This window comes from Dasypus novemcinctus, chromosome 8, assembly GCF_030445035.2.
Source record: "Dasypus novemcinctus isolate mDasNov1 chromosome 8, mDasNov1.1.hap2, whole genome shotgun sequence".
Lineage (NCBI taxonomy): Eukaryota > Metazoa > Chordata > Mammalia > Cingulata > Dasypodidae > Dasypus > Dasypus novemcinctus.
In genome coordinates this window covers 38,189,037-38,211,915 of record NC_080680.1, presented here as the reverse complement: position 1 = coordinate 38,211,915, position 22,879 = coordinate 38,189,037, and the positions used below count along the sequence as shown (strand labels likewise).

General features: G+C 36.0%; 1 protein-coding gene and 1 pseudogene across 4 annotated transcripts in view; one reads left to right on the top strand and one right to left on the bottom strand.

The window, feature by feature from the left end:
* TRPM3 (transient receptor potential cation channel subfamily M member 3) overlaps positions 1-22,879 on the bottom strand; it is a 915,440-nt gene that overhangs the window by 817,752 nt on the left and 74,809 nt on the right. The window lies entirely within an intron of this gene.
* On the top strand, positions 11,953-21,853 carry LOC139439435 (elongation factor 1-beta-like; annotated as a pseudogene).

The following is a 22,879-nucleotide window of genomic DNA, read 5'->3' as shown; positions in this document are numbered from 1 at the left end:
TTCTTAACTAATAAACCAATGCTCAGACCAATGTGTGGAGACTAAACTATCCCCTAGCCTCCAAAAGAAGTTCCCTGGCAATACTGCCGAACCAGGACAAATTTTCTTCATTATTTGCATCCATTTATGTAATAATGAAGTAAAATTTATGGTTTTGCAGTTTTTTCTAGGATTGCTGTCTTTGATACAAAGCTCTATTGGTTCTGCTTCAAATTCTGATTCTATTTATCGATGTTTGTGACTATACTGAACAATGGCTTAGGCTTCTTTCCCCTGAAACCATTTTCCTAACACTAAATTTCCAGTGACTGGTCAACCATGAGGAAAGGTATAAAGTCAGGTGGGGGCCCAGGGCAAAGAGATGATTACTGACTGGGGGATGAGTTCCAGCCCATGTGGGGATAGTACCTAGAGGTAAATTAGGTGGACCCAACATCTGACATGTATGTGTTGGAGGGCAGAACGGTAGGGTGCAAACAGGAGCAGTCTCCCAGTGCTTTTGGAGAGCAACAGGCCCTGTAGGTTTTGGTGAGTCTGCTGCACCTGCACCTGACTGTCTTTGCCAAGGCCATGGATATTAAAAGTGCAAATCACCTCCCTTTAACCCAGTCACCCCAACCATCAAAGTTTTAATGTTTTTAGATTTGACCTGTTTTTGTCATGGCTTTACCCCCGCAACAAGATCCATTCAACAATCACTCATTCAGTATATATAGTGAGCGGCTACTCTGAGCAAGGCATTGATCTTCTAGATTCTGATAACATAGTAGTAAGCAAAAGAGATGAAAAAATGCTGTCCTCATGGGCTTAAATTCTAGTAGATGATTCACATGTAAGACAATACCATATACTAATCTTAGAAATTGTCTCTAAATGTATTATAGCATTATCTTTCTTTGGAGTAGAACAAGACAGCTGATTCATATTCTGTACCTTCAACTAATTTTTTCTAAAGAAAACCTAATAGCCAAAGCACAGGACAATGCCATCAAGATAAAAATGTTTACTAACTGTAACAGTGGGATTGCATCAAAGCACTCCGGAAAAGTATTCAAGAAGAAAGGAGATTGTCAAAATGATGATAATTGTGGAAGCCAGATGATAGATATGCCGGGCTTCATTGTACTACTCTTGTATATAGTTGTATATAGGTGAAATTTTTCATTAGAAACTTTAAAAATTAGCCATTAACAAATCTTAAGTATCATCCAGCTCTGTAATTCAAATAACTAATAAACGCATCAGAACACAAAATATCTCTATGATATTTTTGAGCGACTATAACATAAAAAGGTCTCAGGGACCTTAGGGGGAATGAAAAGTGCAAGGTAGAGATGGGCAAAGAAAAACAGACTAGAATATTTTATCCAAAAACACTACCTCCCCAAACTGGAAGTATTTGATGGCAGGGATTAATTCACGCCCAGTCCTTGTAAATGTGGTAGCCATGGGTGTTTCACACACAAGGGACTCGGATGGTAAGCTGGCTGGGAGAGAGAGCAAGGTGCCTTCCCTTGCATGTGTGTTTATATGTCCAAGTTCACTGTTTTCACTAGACTACTGTGACACTACACAGCAATAGGGAAATTTCTGGTGTATACAAAAGGTTTCTATTGTTTCTTGTACCTATTAATTATTGTCTGAAATTTCTCTAGACTTTTCAGAGTCTACATTATTCTACAACTTCTACCAAAAAACTGACACAAATTAAGCTGGATTCATTACGGAACTGGAGGGATAAGCGTTTCTCCTTGATTCGTTTCAAATATATTTGAAAAGTAAAACCTTGCCATTTTGTAAAATCTGTAGCCCAGGGGAAACAAGGAGTATGAGAGAGAGAGAGAGAGAATCACAGAATGTCCCAAAGTCCCTTTAATTCATAGGCAGGGGAATCAAGGCTCTCATCTAGGAGGTGATTTGCTGGTGCCCTGCCAGTGGGCCCTACTTTGGAGTTTGTGCTCCTGAGAGCAAAAGAGCTGGACTCAGTTATGGCTCTCCTACACATAGCTCATCTGTCTCTTCTACTTTAATCTATACTTCATGCTGGAGTTTGTAGGTATATGTCCAAGGGACTGGAATCTTTAGGCTATCCATGTGGCAGCTAGGCCCTGAGCCTCAGCAGAGTTGCAACACCTACTGTCCAGTTCATTGGTCTCACCCAGGACAACTAACAAGGAGGTGAGAATGGACAACCACCATACCAAGGAAACAAGAGAGCCTGTAACTGCAAGCAAGAGTCCCATCCATCAGCCATATGAGACTGAAGCCCCCTCTCAATTAGAGGTGGGGTGGACATCACGATCCTGGAATCATCAGGATTGGGGAATGAACTTATGGACTAGAGCAGACTTATTGGTCTTCTACTATAGAATTACTGTGATTCTAGCAATGGAAGAAATTATAGCATTGATGTGGAGACTCTGGGGGCAGGGAGAGGGAAAAACAGGTGTAATAAAGGGGCTCTTTCAGGACTTTGGAATCGTCCTGAATGACATTGCAACAACAGCTTTGGACCATTTTATATCTTCCCATAACATGCAGAATTCCGTGGGAGAGAGTGTAAACTACAATGTGAACTATGGTCCATGCTCAGCAGCAATGCCCCAGAATGCAGTTATCAATTGCAATGAATGTGCCACACTAATGAAGGATGTTGTTTTATGTGGGAGGGGGTGGGAGGTAAGGGGAATGGGGCATATGGGAATCCCTATATTTTCTGTGTAACATTTATGTAATCTAAGTATCTTTTAAAAAGTAAAAAAAATTCTATTATTTAAAAAAAAAAACACTACTTAATGCCACAATGAGTCAGTGCCTGAGGCACTGCCTCCCAGCTAGCGTTCTCTCTAATGCATTACCCATGCCCCCTGAGGCCCCTGATGCCAGAGCATTCAGGCATACGGGTGAGGAAAGGGGCATCACTCAGAATCCCTCTATCCCCTATCTAGGTCTGTTCACACGATCTGGACATCTCTCATTGTAAGGGAGGTTCCTAGGTTTGTTTCCTTATTCAGGAATAATTATATAAGACCAATTTCCCTGGAAGAGATGCACCTTCAATCCTTAACAGTAAGCACAGAGCAAAGAATGTTGGCTTTTCGGGGAAGAAGGACTCCAGCGAAGAAGACAAGAATGCCCGTCTCAGTGTATTCTTCAGAAGCAACATGGAGAATTGTGGTAAGAGGAGCCTGTACAGGCTGTACAGGAGATGGCTGTATCAAAGATATATTCTGCCAAATGGACTGTTTCACTAGTGGCTGACTGTGAAGGACGGTATTCTGTTACTATTATCTGGTTAAAGGATAAGGGCAGCCAGTACACTTAAGCACTCTAAAAATATGAGTTGAAATTTAAGTTCCAAACTACCATCAATCAAAATGATCCTTTCAATTTAATATTACTGTCTGTCACTATGACTACAGGAATAACTTCTGAACATAACAGATAACAATTCACATAACTCCTAATTAAATACATTCCTTTCTAACATAATGAATTAGATCCACAGTTTCAAATTAAATAGTACCTGTAACTACCAAAGCTGGGTAACTTGTGAATACAATTATGGTTCTAGCTAATGACTGCGTGTAATTTAGTTCAGAATTTATAAAGGCAAAAAGTCATAATTATAACCACCTCAGGAAATGTAGCTTAGTAGACATGAATTTGGTAAAGCATAGCGACATTTCACTTTGATTGCTTACAACTATAAACAGTGATTCTTTCATTTAAAATAAGCAAACAAAAGCAAAGTCATCTTCACAGCAATACTTGGAAAACAAGTATCCTTGCTGATGTTAAGGCTGAAAAATCAGAAATGCTAATTTTATTCATTTTGTTACTTTGTATCACTCCTGAGGGATCATTCTCATAAAATTTTCATGTGGTAAAATTTCCATATTTGGGCTCTATTAGAACCCAGCAAACTACTATTGAAGAGTTAAGAAAATACTAAGAGAAATACCCAGTGAAATAAGAGGGTACCTGCTCTTACTCCCAGGTTAATAATACTGGTTTGTCATCATTTTCTGGCGTGAGAATGGAATTGCTAGTGTTGTGTTAGGTCTTGCCTATACCAGGCCTGAGTATCCCATCAACTAACACACCTGGAGTCATGTTATATATATCTGTCCCAAACCAAACTGAAAGATTATAGTAGCTATTTATTTTAGCGCATGCTGCCTTCCAATCATGTGCTAAGTACTTTAAATGTATTATCTTAATTGATCCTGAAATCACCGTCAGATTACTTTTATTCTGCCCATCACACAGCACTGGGGGACTGGAGGCTTAGTGATGTCAATTTAGCAAAGCCAGAACTAAAACACAGTCAGGGAGACTCCAAGGTCCAAATTGCTAACCTCTGCCCTGAGTTCCTCCCGTGGTGACGTCCCTGCATGCTGCTTAAATGTGTCATGCCATGGTAATTCTTTCCACAGAATCTAGTTGAGAAGTTGTTATGGTCATACTCTTACTTCCACTAAATTCATCTTTTTTTAAATTAAAGGAATAAAACATAAAACTCCAAAAATGTGTCCAGAAAACTGCATAATGGTAGGAGAGTACTCTGAAAAAGTGGACATAGATTCTTGAGTCTCTAAGGAATGTATAAAACTCACTTTGTGTGCAAAACTAACATTATTTGGATTCACTACTAATTGCGTGGATATTGCAAATGGTCACCACCATCTTGCTTGACATGGGGTAATTTGATCCTAAAAAAGGTACCCAAGGCATAAATAATATACAATAGTAAATATTGCTCAACTTGTCACTTACTCAAATGCCATTCAGCAGGGTAAGGCGTTCATCTTGCTGCTCAGATATATAGTGAAAGATGGCTCTCAGATCCTGCCCAAAAGACCCATGATACCTCTATATTTCATTTACTCTGAACAGGACCTCCATTCCATAGAGATCAGTAAAGGTTGTCATACTTAAGTAGTGTGTCCAAAGGCACTCAATTAATAAACAAGGGTGGAATTGGAACCCAGACCCCCACCATTCCATCATCATTCCTTTTTCATTTCACCATACCACCCCATATGTCTGAATTACACACTTATTTTTCAACTCACTGAGTTTTTTGTTTGAAACAAGTCTTCTGGCCAGTGCACATCTACATAAAATACACTTGCTAGAACTAGAAACTCATAAGCCTGAAAGCAATAAAAGTGTGCTTTACAAAATCTCTTTTTCTCAACTAACTCAATCTCACCTGAGTTTCATTTTACACAGCACCTCCTCTCAGCATTCCTTCCTGTCCTCTGGAAAAGAGGCCCCTTGTAAATGTCCCCATAGGTCTGTGCACTCCCATGACACAATCCCACTGGATTTAAGGGCTTGCTAAGCCTGTGGCCCCACTGGTCTGTAAGCTCTATGAGGCTAGATCCTGAGTCTGACTGATGTCCTGCTATGTCCCAGGCCTAGCACATAATTAATGTACAAACATATCTATGATATAAATAGATGAACACATATGCTAAATTTGAGGTATTGACATTCAATTTTGAAAGCTTTACTTATTAATGATAGCCCAGAAAAACAGTAAAACTAGAAAAAACATATGGGGCTATCTCCCTGTAGGATGATGAGACATTTCTATGCAAACCAAAAACAAACAAACAAAAAAAGAGAATGAATGATTGATGGCTATAATGGCTATGGACTGTTTTACAAAGGGAGAGAGAAAGAATAATAACAGAGTATACATACATACATACATACATACATACATTAAATAAATAAGTAAATAAAGTTGGGTCCTACATTCAAGAAGAAGTACTGTCGTTGCTGTGGCAGCCTTAATATTTCTATTTGCTTACTCTTAGGGTTCATTAATTCCAAAATAATATTAAAAACTGAATATATTTGAGTACCACAAATTTTAGTATTCAATTTTTAATACTGTTTTGGAACTAAAGGTTATATATCACTAAGAGTTACCTCCTGAAAGCCCCTTTGTTGCTCAAATGTGGCCTCTCTCTAAGTCAAACTCAGCTTATAAGCACACTAGCCCCCCTGCCCCAGACCCTGACGTGGAACATGTCTTCCAGGGATGAGCCTCCCTGGCAATGAGGGATTATTATGAAGCACCAACTAGCAATGCATTTGGAAAAAGACCTTGACCAAAAGGGGGAAATATTAAACATGAATGAACTTTTATGGCTAAGAGATTTCAAAAGCAAATTGTGAGGTCATTCCAGAGGCTGTGCTTATGCACATCTCAGGAAGATCTCCTTGACTGCCATGGTAAACAATGCCTCAAGCAAGGGGGCTCCTGAAGGCACTAGAGACATCTAGACACTATAAACAGGGCAGATAACCTCAGCAATTCAGTACCGTCAATGAGCCTTAACCTCAGAAAGTATGCTCCCTGATGTAACAGAGTTAGACTCATTTATGATTCCCCTAATCATGACTCTTCTGCCTCTTTATTTTGAACCTATAATTAGCACTATACTCATTAAATATATGCACCAGAGACTTAAATCTTCAGTTTGTTCATATGCCAGTGGAGCCCTGATTCTCAGCAGAATTGCAACACCTACTTTTCAGTTCATTGGACTCAACCGAGGATAACAAAAAGATGATGATGGACAACACCCATCCCAAAAAACAGAGTATCTATAATGACAAGCAAGACTGTTCCAGGCATCTGCCCCAAAGGATCCAAGCCCTCTCTCAATCTGAAACAAAGTGGGCATTACCATCCCAAAATCCTCAAGATTGAGGAATAGACAAATATAAGGGGGAGAATGCAACTATGGAGTAAAGTAAACTTATTATTCTAGCAATGGAAGAACTTGTAACATTGATATAAAGACAGTGGTCACCAGATGTTCTGAGGGGAGAGAAAGGGAACAATTGGTCCAACATGGGGCATTTTTGGGACATTGGAATTGCCCTTCATGATATAGCAATGATGGATACAGGCCATTATACATTCTGTCAAAACCTATAAAATTGTGTGATGCAAAGTGTAAACTATAATGTAAACTATGGACCATGGTTAGTAGCAATGCTTCAATATGTGTTCAACAATTGTAACAAATTTATCACACTAATGAAAGATGTTATTAATGGGGCAAAGTGCGGGAGGAGGAGGGAGTGGGATATATGAGAACCCCTCTATATTTTTGATATAATAGTTATGCAACCTAAAGCTTCTTTCGATATAATAGTTATGCAACCTAAAGCTTCTTTCAAAAAACAAAGTGTAGTATTAAATATCACCATCCAAGGGAGTTTGAACATTTAAAGATAATATGAGACACATGTTGTCACTGTATGTTTATGCCTAATTAAATGGAATATTCTTCTCGACATTGTCAAACACTAATTGGTTGGAGGAAACTGTGCATGTGGTGGACAGATTACCCTACCACATCTGCCTTCAGCAGGGTTGGAAAGGGAGAGTCATTGGAAGAAGGCTGGCTAATTTGCTCGCTTATCTCAGAGTCCAACCGGTTGTTCCGAATGACTATAAAGGATTATAAATCCTCTTAGAGTTTAATGTGAGGTTCAGAGCTAAACTGGGATGAGGAAGTAATTTTAAAATCTTCAAAAACCCAAGAAGAGGGTAGGTGGTAGAGATCCCATGGGCAAGACAATAAAAGAATATTTATACCTACAGCTTGAGAAGACTATGTCTCTCTCCTTTTTTTTTTTTTAATCCTCCCTGGTGTCTGAAATTACTGACCCAAGGCACTGAAAGTGATGACGAAGTCTAATTAAACAAACCAGCAACCCTATGAATCACTAAAGATTTACGCAGACACAAGAATAATCCTTTTCTTTCTAACGAGTAATCACATGAATGTTCATAAGCTTTCACCTGGGGGAGAGACTATTCTTTTTCCAAAAGGAAATAAAATAATATAAGGATACAATCTTGTTTCTCTCTGAGCTCATTTTAACAATGTGGAACCACAGACACAAAGAAAGGCCTGTGCTAGTGACACCAGGTTAGAAATAAAAAAACTAAAAAAGAGAAAGAAAAATGAAAGGGTTCAGAAGGAAATAAACTAACTAACAAGGGACTTAAAAGCTGCAGAGCCCATTTCTCCTTGAGCTCAAGACAGACAACAGGCAAAGACATCTCTCCCTCCACTCCATGATCCTGGGTCCCTGGGATGAATAAGCAAATGGAGTCTACCCACAAACATCCCATTAGTTCATAATAAAGGGTGTTTTGTCTATAAAATCACATAATTGCAAGTTTTGGGGTGAGTTTTATCTTCCCACAAAGAAAATCTCAAGCCCAATGCAGAGATTATAAGAAAGAATTATTTCTCCACATTTTGACTATTTTCCAATGTTGGATTGATCATATTACTTCTCTTGTCCTAGAACAATGTTCCTTTTAACTTGATTTCATTCGAGACATCACTTTATCTTGGATTTTCAAAGTTCCCCAAATAAGAGCATATAAATAATAGACTAACTGCACAGGAAGAATAGATGGCAACCTATGTTTTATGATTTTAGGGATTTTGAAGGGTATAGAGCTTACCAAAAGCCTGTCTCTTGAAGAGCTATTGTGTGAGTTGCCATTATTTAATCCTTGTCATATTGACAGTGGAGCAAGTGGCAGCATGAGGTAAGGACTTGGAACTAACCAAGCCTGGATTCTGGTCCATTTCTATTACTTTCTAGCTATGCAATTTTTGAGCTCATTGTTTAACTTCTCTGAACCCAGTTTCCTCAAATGTGGAAATTGGGGTAATATCCAACTTTATTCAACCTTATGTGCAAAATATGCTCTAAGTTTAGGGATACTGTGGCAAAAACAAAACAAAACTATGGTCATGCTGTCATAGAGCTGCACTTACGTGGATGTGACAGAAGATAAACAAATATACAGATAAATAAATGTCAGCGTGATACATGATAGGAAGTATATGACATAAAAAATAGAAATAGAAAATGAAATAGAAGAGAGAATGGGTGTCATTTTAGATAGAAAGGCCTATCCAAGGAAGTTACACTTGAGCTAAAACCTGAATAAAATGTGGTAAAGGCTGCTAAAAAGGCTTTTCAAAGATGAGTCACTACAGAAATTTTATAAAGGACCTTGTACGGTAACTGTCTAGCACTTAGTAAGCATTAAAAATGGTAAAAAAAAAAAAAAAAAAAAAAAAAAAACTTCTTAAAGTTTGAGGCCATTTCCTTTCTATAGTTAAGACTCATGTTACTAAAATACAAAAATATCATTTAAATGGTTGAAACAGCAAATTTTGTGTTTTCCATCTGTTAACCATAACAGAATTTGAGAGAAAAATAAGTTTTTAAAATACAAAAGTATTATTACCTATAAAAGAGAGCCCTAAGCACTTTAGCACAGAGGACTTGATCCTATTACTGTTTTCTTTGAAGGCACCAGGGGTTGGAGGACCAGGGAGGTGTGTGGGTTTGAGGCGTGCATTGGCCAAGGAAGGGAGTAGCCATGAAGGCTCTCAGCCACTCAGTAGACAGTCTAGGGTTTCTTGGCACAAGTATGAAAAAGCGATCCAAGTGCTGTGGGGAAAAAACATGGGAAGAAGAGTCTCCATCTCCAACCCACCTACGTAACCAGTTTGCTTAAGGCCTGACCTTAGAGAGCTATTATTATAATTGTCCTCGTATTTTAAGGACACACGTTCATTTGCTGTATCAAAATTATCTCTCCAAGAGAACATTCTCCTACTAATATTATAATTTATTTTGTTGGGTGGCAGGTCATGGAAAGAAGAGTTTCTTTCTGTTTGGATGTTTAAAATATTTCTTATTATATAACAGGTCTGTCAGAGTGATTTCAGTAATTTCAATGCAGATTACCCTCTAATAGAAATAACTTGGCAGTGTGGAAGCTGCACATTCAGAAATTTAAAAGGTCATTACAAATTCAAATGATTTTTTTTATAGAAAAGATTCACCAATTGAAAGGATTTGAAGACTTTTCTAAAGCAAATGAGGCTATTTAATCGACTTTTTCAAATTGCCACAAATACAGAGGACATTAACTCGTATATGATGAATAGAATTAATCAAGAATCTCTAAACGTCTTTTTTCCTTTAGAACTGTCTTATTCCTACAAGAGGATAAACAAAACAAAATGGTCCTAAGAAAAAGATTCAATGCAATCCCAGAATCAAACTTTCTTTCTTAAAAGAATATCTTGAAAAAATTGTAGATACTAACAATTCCTTACCCCAGGCTAAGAGCAGATTTTGAGAAGAGTATCTGTGAACAGTCAAAAGACACCATGTATACAAAACCATTTTAAAACTAACAGCTGCCCATCCCCAAGTGTCTACCTGCATCCCAGATGCTGGGAATAAGGTCATTAATCCTCAGCAGAATTTGATAAGGAAGATTTTATTAGTCCATCCCCATTTTGTGGAAAAGGAAATGGAGATTTGCTGAAGTTCATCAAATTGTCTATGGTTTACAGAGTACAAGGCAAGTGTATAAATACAACTATTTGGTGAAGTCATTTTAAAATTATTTTTTGATTAGGAATAAAATAGTATAGACCAAAAAAAAAGAGCTCTAGTTATGTTTTTTTTTAAGATTTACTTTATTTATTTCTCTTCCTTCTTCTCTCCACCCCCCCCCCATCTCCCCCCAATTGTCTGCTCTCTCTGTCCTTTTGCTATGTTTTTTTGTGTCCACTACCATTCTTGTCAGGAAGCACCAGGAATCTGTGTCTCTTTTTTCTGCATCATCTTGCTGTGTCAGCTCACCATGTGTGCAGCACCACTCCTGGGCAGGCTGCATTTTTCACATAGGGCAGCTCTCCTTGTGGGGCACACTCCTTGTGCATGGGGCACCCTTACATGGGGGATACCCCTGCATGGCACGGCACTCCTTGAACGTGGCAGCACTGCACGTGGGCCAGCTTATCACATGGGCCAGGAGGCCCTGGGTACTGAACCCTGGACCTTCTATATGGTAGGCGGACCCTCTACAGTTGAGCCATGCCCTCTAGTTATGATTTTTATCATTTAGTAACAATGTTTTCAAGTCTTTTTTCTCTTCCTTAAAGTTCTAGTCTAGGTCCAAAAATATCAAATAAGAGGTTGAAGGCAAAAGAACTCTGTAACTAAAGAAAGAAAGGCGTGAGACATTTGCAATCTTCCCTGTTGCCAAGTTACTAGGGAATTTCCATAGGGAAGTTACCACCTCTCTCTGGGAATATGTGTAGATAGTGCCTGCCCAGGCCCCTGAGTAAATGTGTTCAATTACCCTTAAGACAGTCAGATGTTTTTTTCTGTTATTCTCCTAATTTTTCTCCTTCAAATATTTTAAATAAGTGGTCTTTCTAATTGCTATCTTAGTATCTTCCTAAGTTAAAAAAAAAAAAAGATATTTAAGTTTACCAATTGTTAAGAAATATCACTAACCAGGGTTGGAACTACAGCCTTTGATGTGAGGACACGGATTTTAGATGTGTTTTACTCACAGCACTAATTACTCTGTGAGTAAAAGTATAGAAGCTGATTTGGACCTTTTTTTTTTTGAGGTACTGGGGGTCAGGGATTGAATCCAGACCTTGTATGTGGGGAGGTGGTGCTTAACCACTGAGCCACACAGGCTTCCTTGAGTTGGTTTTATCGTTTGTTTTACTTGTGTTGGTTTTATGGTTTGTTTTTTTTTCAGGAGGCACCAGGAACCAAATCTGGGACCTCCCAGGTGCTCAACTGCCTATGCCATATCCGCTTCCCTGATTTGGAACTTTTGATTATTTTTCTGACACCTGTAGAGTTTATCCATTTACTCAGGGGAGTTACTGCTGCCTAGAATCACTCACTCACAAACTGAGTGATTGGGAAATCACACAGCTAGATAAATTCCAGGCCTGAACTACTGTGTGAATTCTAGAGACCTCAAGAGAACTTTTAACCCCAAGGTCTGAAGAGAAAAAAAAGTTCCACCATTGGACTTGTTTGTTGCAAGGGAGTAGAACCATGCCCAACCCACTGGATGAAAAGCTTCCTGAGAGCGGGGACCATGTTTACCTTGTTAAATCGTGTTTGCCTCACAGGTAGCAGTGCTAGCACATATTTTCAGATGTTCTGGAAAACATTTATGGAAGGAAGGAAGGAGGGGGAGGAATCTGCAATTAAAATGAAAGTTTCAACTTCATGCAGAGTCCCTGGAAGTATATAAATTGCGACTGAGAAGAAAAGAGGAAAGAAAGTAGAGAAATTTTATGGCCAGAGTGTCACATGAACTCCAACAGGGAAATTCAGAATACTTGAATTTGTTTATTCATTATTTATGCCATGATTTGTTCCAATAAAGTTTAGAGATGAAAAAAATTGCATTTTCCTACTGCTCTCAATATGCTATAAGAAGTTCTGTGTGTCCTGATAAATAATATTTATCAAATTACATACTGTTTCTAACTTACCACAAAGAGTCATGTATTTACACTGCAACTAGCAGATGTGGTCTGCATCTTCAGCAAGATATACTAGCTAGAAGGTGATATAAAATAATAATATGCACATATGGTCTTGTATACTTTAAACCACATTCTTGATTCTACTTGCCCACTTTCTTTGCAACATAAGACATTTTAAAGAAGCACATCTCATTTCTCAAGGCAATGGGTCAGATTTGAAAGAAAAATATTAGTTCAATAACTAAGTCTGTTGGGTGATAAGTTAGCTTGCTAGTTAACTGGCTAAGTAAACAAAGCTTGCTTACAGCATTCACTGAATATGGTAGCCACAGAACAATAGTCTATAAAACCATATTCATAATCATATCTTCATCTAAATAAAACAAAATAGTGGGTTTTTTAAATTGTATATTTGTAGAGTTAGGTAGTGTTCACCAATAATCCACTGTCCTTTAAAAAAGTGAAATAATATTATGAGGCAGAAGTCCTTTTACCCATTAATTCCTAGGATTTTAAAATGAGAGAAAATTCAAAGCTAAAACAGGTGTAAGAATTCCAAGTTCAATGTACTCATAATCAAAAGCCCTCTGAGCATGTGGAAACCATCCCAATATAGTACAACAGAAAAAAAGTTACAGCTGCTGGTCACACCAAAGAACACTCTTGGAAAAAGTGACACAATAGGAGGGTTGTGAGATTGCTTCACACTGCAGATATACTAAGCCCAAGCCAAGGTGTTACATTTCACCAAGGCCTTCTATTCTTTTAGTAGATTTCTAATTGCTTCTGAAATTGTTTTCCCTTCTTCCCTCTCCCCACCATACCAAAAAAAACACAGGGCAAACAGCATAGTCTATGTAACCATATCGGAAAGACCCTGAAGGGAAGATCATTGGTGCAGGGTATCAGTGATGGGGGATGCATGGGAGGAAGTTCACCTGGGGCATGCATATAAGCCATATGAATATGTTCAAGTGTTCATGGGGCATTGTCATGGTGGGTGGACATTCACACAATAACCCAAAGAACATTGAATTCCCATTCTGGGAAGCGCTGCCACATTCTCTAATGGGACAGCAAGAATCCCCAAGTACAGGGGCAGTGATGAATGAAGAAGGATAGTTCATTGACAGGGCCGTTGATATTGATGACTGTACTTATGACCCTTTACTTTTGAAATTGAAACTTAGCCTAGTATTATAGGGTGCCTAAGAGCTACCTCCCTGAGAGCCTCCTTGTTGTTCAAATGTGGCCTCTCTCTAAGCCAAACTCAGCATATAAATGCATTACCCTCTCCCCAGTGTGGAACATGACTCCTAGGATAAGTGTCCCTGGCACTGAGGAATTACTACCAAGAACCAACTTGCAATACAACGGGAAAAAGACCTTGACCAAAAGGAGGGAAATGTACAGACACATAAGTTTATATGGTAAGAAACATCAAAGTGAGTCAGAAGGTCATTCCAGAGGTTAATCTTATGCATGGCTCAGCAGGAACTCACAGATGGCTGAAGTAAATACTACCTCGAATAGTGGAGCTCCGGAGGGCTCTGGAGACATCCAGACACTGTAGGCAGGGCAGACAGCTCAGGAGTTTGTTGCCCTGCCAGTGGGCCCTGCTTTGTAATTTATGCTCTCCAGTATGACAGAGTTGGACTCAGTTGTGGTTTCCCTACACGTGGCTCTTCTGCCCCTTCTATTGGAACCTATAGTTAGTACTGTTAGTTGATAGGTATATGTCCAAGAGACTTAAATCTTTCGGCTGTCCATGTGCCAGCAGGGCCCTGAAACTCAACAGAGTTCTAACACCTACTCTCCACCAGTTCATTGGACTCATCCTAGACAACTAACAAAGACATAATGATGGACAACGAGAGAGTCTACAACTCCAAACAAGATAATCCCATCTATCTGCTCTATGGGATCAAAGCCCCCTCTCAATTAGAGGTAGAATGAGAATCACCATCCCAGAATCCTCAGGATGGGGGAATGAACAATGGACTAAAGTAGACTTACTGGTATTCTACTATAGACTTACTGTGATTCTAGCAATGGAAAAACTTATACATTGATGTGGAGGCAGTGGCCACTGGAAGTTCTAGGGGAGGGAGAGAGAAAAACAGGTGTAATATGTGGACATTCTTGGGGCTTGGGAATTACCCTGAATGACATTGCAATGACAGATACAAGCCATTATATATCTTGCCATAATCTACAAAACTGTGCAGGAGAGAATGTAAACTACAATGTAAACTATAATCCATGCTTAATGGCAATGCTCCAAAATGTGTTCATCAATTGTAATGAATGTACCACACTTAACAAGGATGTTGTTAATGTGGGAAAATGTGGGAGGGGTAGGAAGTCGGGCATATGGGAATCCCCTATGTTTTTTATGTAATATTTATGTAAGTATCTTTTTAAAAAAAAATTTAAAAAAAGAAAGTCCCTTCAATAATTGGCAACAAAAAATCGCATTAAAATTTCAAGCTAAGGAAAGAGAAGGCATAATAAGTAATTTAAAGACAGATGCAGCACAAACAAACATCAATCACATTTTTACAAATAAGGAAATTTATTTACCCACATGATAACTTAAAAACATTTTATGTATCTTATTGTCTTATGCCCTTAAATATTAGTTTAAGAACATTTACAAATTTATCACCAGAAATTGTAAAATACACTATATGCAGTTGTTACGTGAAGACCCATTCTATTTTTAAAGTCTTTTCACATTACTCTGTTATACGAGTCCTCTCATTTTCCTAACAATGAGGTTCATCTTCAGTATAAGCATTTTGTATTTATGTCAAAATTCTGGTATCAGACTTTAAGTCAAATGTCAAATGGAGTTTACTCTAATAAAAAAGTATTTATCTTACTCTATAAATTTTAAAATGGCATATTAATTCTACTGCCTCTTAAAAATTGCTAAACCATCCTTTGATATGTAGAAATACAGAGTCATGACTTTAAAATTACTATTATTATTGCTCCTAGAGTATTTAATATAACATCCATCACTTTTGCCTTTTTTTGTGCTGAAAGGTCCATTTAATTAGTAAAATTTAAACAGCAGTTTTAAGAGTACATTTAAGAGTACACCTATTAGTTTTCCTAAAGTTTTTCCAAACCTCAAGCACTTCAGAATTTCCTTTCTGATCTCCTATAAATTATATTTGATAAACACCCTAAGCAGAGCCCCAAGTATTCAGCAATTTTTGTTAGGCCAGAATGAGCTTGGTCTTCCCATGTTGGATCATATGCATTTTAAGATTTTAAAATGATTAATAAATTAAAACCAGATATTATATACAATGCTAAAATGCAGTATGATTTATAATGCCTTTATTATTCTAGCATCTCTAGCCTTAATATAATTGCATGTAATTGTTTTAATGATTTATTATTCTCAAATATTTGCTTTTACACTTAATTTTAGATAAATAAGTGTTCCAGACTTTGGTTCATGAAAAAAAGCACATTCTTTTTTTATGATCCAGTAAAAACAACCAATCAAACCATTATAGTTATAACAATTTCCATGCAATTTCATAAAATAAAAATGTATGGCAGATAGAAGAGCCCCAAAATAAATAACACATTGGTCAAAGAATTTACAATGGAAATGAAAAAATTGTTAAACTGAATAATAGTGAAAAAGTGACATAACAAAGCATGTGGAATGCAGGAAAAAAAGGTTTATAGCGTAATAGTCTTAAATATGTATATTACAAAAGATTAACTAAAATAATCTAATTATCCATCTCAAGAATTTATAAAAAGAACCACAAATTAAACTCCAAAAACATAGAAGGAAAGAGATGATGAAATTAAGAGCAGAGAGCAGAGATGAATTAAATAGGAAACAAACATAATAGTAGAAATAAACAATGAAATTTGCTTTTCTGAAGGGACTAACAAAAGTGATTAACTCCTAGTAATGATGATCAAGGGACAAAAAAGAGAGGAAAGGCCAATTCTAATATGAATTTAAAAGTGGGCAAGACCATACACATTTTTAAAAATGAGGAGATATTATGAACAACTTCAGTGTCAATTCATTTCAAATAAACTGAAAAAAAATCTAGAAAAGTAAAACTTAGAAAAACTGACCAAAGAAGAAATAGAAAACTTAATAGTGCTCTATCTAAGTGGGTGGAAGGAGGCAGAAGGATGTTTCTTGATTGGGGTTATGGTTATACAGGTTATTCCACTTTGTGGAAATTCATCAATTTCTATACTTACAATTTGTATACTTTTTGGCACATAGATTATACTGGAATAAAACATTTATTTTAACATTCATTTTAAATCATGTATCTATACACTTCCTAACAAGAATACAATTTCTTTCCCCAGTTTATAATTCATAATGTTGGGTGGTAAGGGGTGGGGTGATATTACAGAATCTGCTAAATTAACCTAGAAAATATCTGGAAGAAATTCACTTTTATATCTCATTATTTTCATTTGAGATTAAGGGAGACCAAATAAAATATAATACTGCCTTAAGAATTTTAAGGACAATTCTTGTTATTTCAAAAAACAACTTTCCCCTCCAAGTGATTTACATGAAATCCCTTAATAGAATAATATCTTAAATCTGCATCACTGTGTTTCATAATTATCAATAAATTGATATATAATTTCAGTCATTTCCCAAGAGTTCTGTATTTGTAGCTTATTTTAAATAATGTCTTAACCTCTCTCTTTCCTAGTCAGCATAATAGGAACATAAATGTTCTTTTAATATAGATTATTATGATTAAATAGGTAAATGCATATAAAATTAATACAACAGAGCCTGGCTCATAGCAAGGGTTCAATAAATGTTAACTATTTTATCATCATCAATAGTATCTTCATCATTAGAACCTTAACTTCTTTTCCTCCAAGTTAAAGGTAGACTTTTAGATTCTATTCAACAAAAAAAGTAATAGGTTTACCAGCAATTCTATTTTAATTTAAATATATACCAAGAAAACTGAACATTTAGAAATTCAGTAGTTTCTATTAATTAAGCCATGGATTAAAAAGTAAAATATTTGTATATCTATGCTCAACATTTAAGTTAAATTTGAAAGTGTTTTCTATTTTCAATTCCAACCAAGAAATTTGATTTTTCTCTATACCACTGCACTTGAAATCCTCTCAAAAATAATCTGAAATTTGAAAAGCTACAAAATACGCATTTAGGTAATAAAAATAGCTACTAATTATTATGTACCCATTAAATACCATGAGAATGTTACTTAGTTTACAAATGAGAAAAAATAACTCAAAATTTATGGGATTTAAACAAAAGCAAACAGCGATAAATGGTAGGAATGAGTTTCAAACCACTTTTTAAAGATGTCAGATTGTTTCTTCTCTCGACCACGTTACACGCCTCAAATGGATAGATAAAATTTAAACATAATAGCCATTAACAAGTCATATTAACCAAAGATAGCCTTGGCAACAGATCATTGTAATGTCTTGACTATACATTTGTTAAAAGCCCTCTAAGAAAGTATCCTTTAACCCCAGAGATGAGGTATTCACCACCACCCAAGCACAATCATTTGCGTAATTTTTCAAGAAAAGGGATCAACTACATGGAGGTTCTCACCTAAGTTCCTTTAGAACAGATGCTCTTAACATGCGGTCCATGGAAAGATTTCAGAGGGTCTGTGAGCTTGAATAGAAATAAATCAACGTATCTTTATTTTCTCTGACCTCTAACTGAAATCCAGAATTTCCTTCACTTATGAATGTGTAGGGACTTAGTACGATTTTTATTTTAATGCAGTGTGTTCTAAGTGCAGTGGATAACTGCCTACAAAAAGGTTGGTAATGATGGCAGAGACGGTTTTATGACACTGTACGAAAACTCGAATTTCTAAATGTTTGCTGAAAATTACCATTTGAATAGGTGTTGAACTGAGTTAGGTTATCAGGTATTGAAATATGGAAAAGTTGTAAAATGTAACTTTGAATAACTCTAAAATTTAATTTAAAGACAGGCAGATCTTGAGCATCATAAAACTATTTGCCTCTACATTCTAAGATGGAGTTTTCACCTGATTGGCAAAGGGGTCCATGGAATAAAAAAGGTTAAAAATCCCTTATATAAAACAAATTTCCAGTGTAAGCTTAATATGAAATACCATTATTGGCCCCATTAAATTGTTTGCATTCAATATAAACAAAATTTTTATTTTAAGCTTGACCAATACCAACTAACCATGATAACAAGTTATCAAGCTCACTACTTTTCATCTTTTTTTTAGATAGTGTCTGGTCCTTTATACATTATTCTCCTACAAATATGGTTATCTACATCTTTTTTAGGTGAGGTTTTCATTGAAATATAACGTAAGTCTAGAAAACTATGCATACATACAGAAAAGTGCACAAAATTTAAGTCTACACTTTGTTGACTTTTTACTGGGTAAATTCACCAATATAATCAATATCCATGTCAGTAGCACCTAGGTTAAGAAATAGAACATTACCAGCCTCCCAGTGATTACTTTTGCCTGCTTACAAATGTTATATAAAAGGACTCATACAATAGGTACTCTTTGGGATCTGACCTCCTTTGATCAGCATTATGTTTGTCATAGCCAACTACATTCATGTAGCTGTAATTCATTCTTCTCATTGCTGTATAGTATTCAACTATACGAATGTACTATTATTTATTTCCCCCTTTTTTATAGATAGACATTTGGACTGTTAAATGACACCATTCAGAGTAAAATGGCAAGCTACAGAGTGAGAAAAGACATTTGAAATATACCAATCAAGAGGACTCATATCCAGAATATACTTTGAAAAATTCATAAATCAAGAATAAAAAGACAGTCAGCCATATAAAAAAGAATCAAACAAAAATTTTTAAAAGTTTCTTCACATAAAAGAGGATATACAGTCAATAAATATATCAACAGGGACTTAATTTCATTAGTGATCAGAAAGAAACAAATTAAAACACAGTAAGATACCACTAGCTATACAGACTGGAATGCAAAAGTGAAGAGGATAAAAATATTAAGTGTAGACAAGGATGTGGAACAATTGGAACACCTGCACACTGCTGGTGGGATTGTAAACTGGTATTATTTTGGAAAACTATTAGCAAAAACGTTGATGGCAGCACCTTTGTAATAGTCTTCATTTGATAATCTTATTTATTTTTTTATTTTTTTGGTGTCCCTGGGTGGGCTCAAAGATAATATTTTAGTAAGAACCATTTAAAAACACATAATTTTCCTGGTTATAACAAAACAGAAGTGCTATTCATTCAACAAACACTCACTGAATACCTAGTAAGTTACAGATACCATGCCAGGTTACAAGGATACAAGGGAGCTAAGTTGTAACTTAGCTCTCCCCAAGTTTTCACTCAGAAACACTTCTTCCTGCTTTCCTTTGGCTAATAACATATAACTATTTCTGAAACATAGTCTATGATACTTCTGTACAGATCATGTGATTGTATCTATGAAAAAGACATATTACAAAATAATGCCAGGCTGGGAAAATTCAATACATTTTATTAGCTCACAAGTCTATTTAAACATATTAGTCTTCAGAGTTATATCTTCCTTCTTAAAAGTCTAGTAATAGTAAAATTGGAATTATGTAATATAAGTTTGAAGATGTAGATACTAAAAGAATACAATCTTTTACATAACAAAAGTGAGCATTTTATTTTTAAAAATTCATTTTAGGTGCAATATTGAACCACCGAAATTTATAACAATAGCCATCTTTACTGGAAACTAGACCGTATTTCTGCTTCCTTATTATACAACACTTTCTTTTTTAACTTTAGATAAATGCAGAACATCAAGTGAGAAATTTATAGCATAAGAGAAACATAAATGCCTAATCATAACTTTACATCACATTGCAGAATGTATCTGCATTTTTCAAGCAGATCTTAAGCAGATATTAAAAATTGAAAAGCATTACTCGGAACAGTACTTTAAATCGTATCACTTTTTCTCCAACAAGATAATGGCTGCTCAAGTTTTTGAAAGCATACATTAATTTTCACTGCCTTAACAATCCTTCAATACAGTCAACAGCCTAGTTGGCATTTATTTATGTTCTGATTCTCTGAACAAAAACACTTGTAATGGAAATATTTTGAAATATGCTTTTAGAGATCATACTTAACCATTGCTGGGTGTCTAGTAGTTATTGTACAGGGTAAAGGGTTGTCATTTACCATCATACTTGCTCAAATAGCCAACTAGCAAAGACAATTATAGTCAATGGAAGTTAGCTACAACAGCCAGAAGCAAAAGGAAAGCTGCTGAGTTTCATGACTGCCTGGCTTTTGGATGTTCTCTGTATTCCCTGTTGAAACCATAATTCTCTCTGGAAAATTTTCCAAGTTATTTCCCTTCAAGAAATAATTACTTGGAACTAACTATATAGGACTGTGATCAATAATTCCTGTTCATATAGTTATTTTAAATAAATGCATGAAATAACCTGATTATAACACCCTTGAAGAACTAAGTTGAAAAGAGTTTAATTTTTCACTGATGAATTTTGCGAGGGACTAATATATGCATTCTGCTATAATTTGATTTAAATAAACACAACCCTCAGTCCCATCCATACAGTTCTATGACCTTCACAGGGGTTAGTGTGCCATCTTTATATCTGCCCACTGTGAGGAGAAGTACTCTGAGCTTGGGTCAAAACCCTGGAGTGAGTAATATAGAAATGGTGGTTGAGTTATTGCTCAAAGGGACTTCAATATTTAGTAAAAAGCTTTAGTCATAAAAAGTAAATTAAATTAGACAGCCCCCATCAAGTGTTCCAGAGACCTGAAAGGGTCCACTGGCTCAAGGATTACTCGGCAGACAAGAACTACGTGGAGGGTTATGAAACACCACAAGCTGATGTGGCACTATTTGAAGCAGTCTCCAGCCCGCCACCTGCCGGCTTCAATCATACCATACATTGGTATAATTGCATAAGGTCTTAGGAAAAGGGAAAAACCAGCCTCCAGGAATGAAGATAGCTTTGGGCAAGTATGACCTGCCTAATGTGGAAATACCACAGAAAGTGTAGTTAAAGATAGTAAAGATGATGATAAGATTTGATCTCTTTGAATCTGATGAAGAGGAGGAATGCAAAGAAGGGAAGACAGTAAAGAAGAATGTCTTGTATGAACCAGAGAAAGCCAAACCACCTACACTTGTTACCAAGCCATCCATCTTATTGGAGGTGAAAACCTGGGATGAGACAGATAAGACAAAATTAGGAGTATGCATTCAAGCAAGATGGATTGTTGTCCGGCTGTTCTAAACTAGTTCCAGGGGGACAGTGAATTAAAATAGACTTCAAATACAGAAGATAAAGTTGGAAAAGATATACTTGAGGAGCAAATAACTGCCTTTGAGGACTATGTGCAGTCCATGGATTATGTCTGCTTTAACAAGATCTAAAATCCATCCTGGATCTTTGCAATTAAATGAAAGTTTGAAAGTTTGAAAAATAAATTAAATCAATTTAAACTTGTTTATTTGTTTTCAATTAGTTTATTTACTTAGGTTAAATATACAGTATATAGTTCTGCATTTTTTAGAATTACTGAACTATTAATTAAAAATATAAATTTAAAAATCATGATACATAAGTTTCTTTAAGTCTTTAAGCCTCCCTTTCCTGTATCCCAGACAATTTCTTACCCCCAACCATTACATAATATAGTATCACAAGTGCTTCCTGAAAACTTAATACATACAGAGTGTAATATTGACATGGCCTCGTTTTGATATTTTGTAGTCTTTGCATATCATCTTTCACACACCAGTCACTCAGTGAATGAAAATTGCCACCCTTTTCATTTTCAAGTATTAACCCATTGAATAATTATTTCTTGGAAATCTATTTGGTGCCCAGATCTTTGCTAATTTTACCAAACTCTGATTTAATTTATGAATATTTACTTTGATTATATATATATTAATTCAAATTATATAGATAGAGAACCCAAGGAGCAAATAACAATAGTTTTTTTGATGAAATTGCCATTAAGGAAAGTTAGCATTTCACTTTCTTTTTTTATGCTACAGTATTCTTCCATTTCTACATGTGCCCTAAGACACTTTGCAGGAAACATTTAGATTATTTTTCCCCTTCACTTCTCTCAAATTAATATTTAGGATTCCAAAAATTAATTACAGATAGGCAACATAAAATAAATCACAGAATCCTTTTTTACCATCCCAACATCATCTCATTAAATAAAAAAATTAAAGAAGGAAAATGTTAAAATATATGTCCTATCTCTCCAACAAAAATTATTATTAATGTTTCCTATTAAACCTAGATGCCCCAAAGCTAAATAAATAATACAAAATAAACACAATTTATCTAACTTTCAGAAGTACCAAAAGTCTCGTGGTTTGACAGATAAATTTTGGTGCTACTGTCTGAGCAAGTAGTTCTCAATTCTTGCTCTACATTAG